We start from the raw sequence: 5207 nt of genomic DNA on the forward strand, positions 1-5207 counted from the left end.
AGCTGTGTGAAAGATGTGTCTTGCTACAATATCAATTATCTTTTCACAATTCTTGCCAGATACTTCTGCTTGCCCTATAAATTCAATGATGGCATCTTTGGTGTACCGGTTGCTATTATATTCTTTCATAGGAACATTTCTTTTCTCGGCCTGATTAAGAAAATCAAATTTCATAAGTTTTATTTTTGGTTTAATTTTTGGAAAAGTATTTGTTTTTTGTCTAATTTTAATTTTTTGCCAATACTACTACACTGTGACAAGGCAGTTTGGTACACGAGCGCACATTCAACAGCCTTCGTTTATGCTCGCACGTAGCGTAAACGAAGGCTGGGCTGTAAAATGGAAAATAGTCCCAGAGTTCAGGAGTTAATACCATGCAAAAGAAATCAAACAAACTTTTTCGCCAATAATCACAAAAAAAATGCCCCCCTCCCCCCCCCAAGGTGTCCAGAAAGTGGGTACTCATTTTAAGTTAAATTTAAATGGAAAAGTGATCACCCACTTTTCGAAAAAGTAATTTCTTTATATCATGAAAACTATTTTTTTGCGACTGAAACGGTTTTCAGATTCGTTTTTAGCACACTGAAATCTACAAAAATACACATTTTGTGATATACGGACGTGAGACGGGCCTTAAAGTAAAATAATACCACGTCTTCAACATAAGTTGTTTTCATTGTGCTAATTCGATTTTTCTGTCTAGAATAAAATAAATTAAAACAATGAAACTTATGAAGTGAGCTATTATTTAGGAAACGTGAGGGGGGGGGCGTTTTTTTTTTTTTTTAACTAGTCTGTACTTTCACCTAACAATTTAATAAACGATACAAGAATAAAATATATTAAAACAATAGTATTTATGAAACTTATTTAGAAAACCACTCTTAACTCTGTGCGTGTTTTTTTTTTTTTTTTTTTTTAAAGAAAAAAAAAAAAAACAATCATTTAAATTAATTTGTTGTGTATCTTTCAAAGTTGCTTTAATTTAAAAAAATGTTTTGTTTTTAATAAAAATGTTCCATGAAAAACTTTCCCCGTTCTCATTAATTAAATCAAAACATTTCCAATTAAACAATTACGGATATAAGTTCTTTCACTTTTTTAATTTACTTTTTTCATAGTTCTTTCTGGAAGTTTAATATTTTGTTATTTATTTCATGCTTCAGCCACAGTTTAATATAATGTTCTCCCCTAAATTTGGACAGCAGGTGCGTGAAATAAAATGGCGTCTACAATTTCCAATTTTTAACGGGGAAGTGGGTTACTTATTTATTTTTTTGTTTTAACTGCGATCGTTCTCCAGTTTCATTTTTTTTTTGTTACTTATTTCATGCTTCGCCCATAGTCTCCCCTGGATTTGGACAGCAGGTGCGTGAAATAAAATGGCATCTCCAATTTCGTCAATAAAGTGTAGAAGCACCGTATTTTTAGCTAACAATTTAAATTATACAAAAATAAAAAATAAATGTTAAAACAATAAAAGAAAACAATAGTACTTATGAAGCGAACTAACATGTGGGAGAGAGGGTGTTTTTTTTTGTTTTTTAATTTAGTCTAGTCTGTACTTTCGGTACTTATGCACTTAGCGAACTGTGCTGAAATAACATTTAGAAAGCCACTCTTAACATGGGGAGGAAAGGGTGTTTTGTAACGCTTCTGAACTTTCAACTAACAATTTAATATAAAAAGCTATCGTAAAACTTTAATTTAATTTGAAAATACTATTTAAAAATAGCGCGGTTTCGCCAAGTGCAACCACCGTACTTTCATCTATGGACGACAATAGTTTTTTACGTTTATTGAAACTTTAATTTTATGTAGTCGTATGCCTTGAATTAAATATCTACCATGCACCAAATCATTTTCAAATAAATACAAAATGCTAAAAATGTGCCGTTCAATTTGCTTCTTGTCTAGCATTTTTTACGCTCTTTTGCCAAGTTTGTTTACTTTCAGGAAACTGGTTTAGAATGCCGAATAAATGAATATTTAGATGCTCAAACGTTTTAAAATTAAATCACTAATTGCAGAAAGGATGAAGCCATTTACTGATGGAGAGTTCTTCAAAGAATTATTGTTAAAGGTAGCAGATGTTATTTGTCCAGAAAAAAAGGAATTATTTTCTGCTATCAGCTTGTCGTCAAGAACAGTAACAAGGCGAATTGAAGAATTGGCAGCAAATGTAAGAAGTGGATGAAGGAGAGTTTAAATAATCTGGAGTATTATTCCATTGCTATCGATGAAACCACAGATATTAAGGATACTTGTCAACTTGCTGTGTTTGTGAGGGGTGTAACACAAACATTTGATATTGTGGAAGAATTTGCAAAATTGATTCCTATGAAAGACTAGCACTGGAGCAGATATTTTGCAAAGCGTAATAAAATGGATTACCGAAATGAATCTGGATTTATCAAAGCTTTCTGGAGTAATCACAGATGGAGCACCAGCAATGGTTGGAGAGAAAAAGGGGTTTGTTGCATTGCTCCAAAACCATATAGGTATCGACAAACAAATAATCAAACTTCACTGCATTATTCATCAAGAAGCCTTGTGTGCAAAATCACTGAATTTTAAGGACATCATGGCAGTGGTCGTAAAAACAGTGAATTTTATGTTGTCAAGAGGGCTGAATCATCGCCAATTCCAAGAATTTCTAAAACAAATCGAAGCAGAGTATGGCGACCTTACATATTTTTCAAATGTTCGATGGCTTACCCGCGGGAAAATGCTGGAGCGAGTATATGCATTGAGAGAAGAGATTTCCATGTTTTTAGAAAGCAAAGAACAAGATAATTCTCACTTTCAAGATCCACAGTGGGTTGGCAAGTTAGCTTTTTTAGTGGACATCACGACCCACATGAACACTTTGAATCTTGAGCTTCAAGGAAAGAAAAAGGATGTATTTGAGATGTTTAGTCAAATTAATGCTTTTGAGAGCAAACTTCAACTGTGGGAATCACAGCTTCAAAAGGGAAACTACTCTCATTTCTCAAGTCTCCAAAATCACAAGAAAGATTTTATACCGGACTTCTTTGTGAGCTCTATTAAGGATTTGAGAAAAGAGTTTTCTTTTTGCTGACTTCCGGAAATATAGAATTTTATTTAAGTTATTTGGTACTTCTTACGAAACAGATGTTGAGCAAGTGGCAGAAGAATATCAGCTGGAGTTAATTGACTTGCAGTGCAATGAATCTTTGAAATCGAAATATCATTTCAAATCCACTGCTGACTTTTACAAGAAATATATATTGCCAAGCGGAAAATATAAAAACATCATGGCTAATGCGAAACTGATGATGTCATTATTTGGCAGTACATATGCCTGTGAACAAGTCTTTTCCAAAATGAAATATACAAAAAGTCATTTGAGAAGTAGATTGCGTGACGATCACCTGGATGATGTTTTGCTTTTATCATCAACAAATATTTCACCTGATGTAGACAAGTTATCACACAATAAGCAGAAACAGGGGTCTCAATCATTTCTTGTTTGTAAAAAGGACTTTGTTTTTTTTTTATTGTGATAGTAATTATGAGTATTGTTTAAATAAAATTATTATATATTAATCCTTTCTTTTAACACCCTCCAATTTATTTATATATTTTATATATGGTTCTCCATTACACTTAGCTATACTGTTCGGCCCTCTCCATGATACTACATACTTATTTGGCCCTCACTCTCCAAAAGGTTGCCGACCTGTTATAGGAAATTGAATGAACTTTAATATCACGTTTGCCATGGTTATTATGAATAGTTAATTCACTAGAAGCAAATTAAATCAGAAAAATTTTTTAAAAAGAATTTCGCAAATTTTTTTTCTTTATATTTGTTGTAATTTTTATACGTAAATAAAGATCATTCTTTGCTTAATTTGATGCTATTTATAGTTTTTTTATTGGTCGAATGGCAAAAATTCGCAAGAGTTTTAAATAAGAGGTATGATTTTCTTGATTTTTAAAAAATTAGCAGCTAGCGTTCCACGTCAAAATGTTATCACTTTTGTTGATGCTATTAAAATAAATCAGTAAAATTGAATTTTTATTCAACAAATACAAAATAAACACCATATGAAAGAGGGAAATTTGCTCTTTCATGTAATATATATTTTATCCAAAAACAAATTCAAACAAATGAAATACAGGCTGGTGAACATAACCTAAAGTTGACCATTTTTTATGAATTCCACTCATTTTTCAGGCTGCTGCCGGTACCTACTAATAATCCATTGCAATCATTTCACTTGCTCTTGATACAAGATAAAAACTTAGCTTTCCAACATCCGAATCACATTTTTTATTACTTTTTGATTCTGTTTAATATTCTGTGATTAACCATTTAATATTGTGTATTTTTTTCCATATTAAATTCAATTTCTAAGTATCTTCTCAGTAACAACTGTAGATCTGTTATTTCTTTTAATGAGAGTTTAAAACATCAGCAGGTTGCATGTTTTTCCTAATTTATCACTACTTCTCCCAAGAAGTTCTTTGCTTATTATACCATCTTCCCAGGTGTTACGCCTGGGAAGATGGTATAATGAGCATAGAACGGCTATTAGACTAACTCCAACGCTGGAATTGAGCATTAAAAAAGTACAATAGTACACTAAAAAATAGTTTCTGATTTATACAGATAAATGCCAAATCTCCAGTAGCAATAGTTTTATACAACAATTTTTTTTTCGCAGAAACCTTATTCAACAAAAGATCAACAGAAAATATTAAACTGTAAGATTATGTTACCATGCTTTGAGAAATACCATTTTTCTTTATAAAATAAGCTGGAAACTAGATTTTTCTACATTTTTTTTAAAAAAGAAACCCGCATCAATACAAACTCAAAACATGTTAAACTTGATTCCTTTTTGTTAGTGTAAAAACAAATAAATTATACATTAGTTTTTTTTTTTTTAAAGTTGGGTAATAAATTGATTTGAACTGCACGCAAATTCCTATACGATTAGAATAAAGTGGGGCTTTTTTTTTTTTTAAATACACAGAATCGATTTATTTCTCTACATTAGTAGATACAATATTTGAAAACAGTATAAAATAAAAAATAAATAAAAAATAAAGACATTTTCAATAAAGCTTCATTCATTTTTTTTTCTTTTTTATTTAGCAGCATTCGTTTTCATCTCAGAGTGGCACCATGTTGTGGATCTTTTTTTCTTTTTTTTTCTATGGGCGGGGGGGGGGGG

At 31.3% G+C, this 5207-nt stretch overlaps 1 pseudogene; it reads left to right on the plus strand.

Annotated features, from left to right (window-relative positions):
• Window positions 1-2398: 2398 nt before the first annotated feature.
• Window positions 2399-3082, plus strand: LOC145240073 (general transcription factor II-I repeat domain-containing protein 2 pseudogene; annotated as a pseudogene).
• The last annotated feature ends 2125 nt before the right edge of the window (window positions 3083-5207 follow it).

This window comes from Euprymna scolopes, chromosome 2 (assembly GCF_053919585.1).
Source record: "Euprymna scolopes isolate OS-2025 chromosome 2, ASM5391958v1, whole genome shotgun sequence".
Taxonomy (NCBI): Eukaryota; Metazoa; Mollusca; class Cephalopoda; order Sepiida; family Sepiolidae; genus Euprymna; species Euprymna scolopes.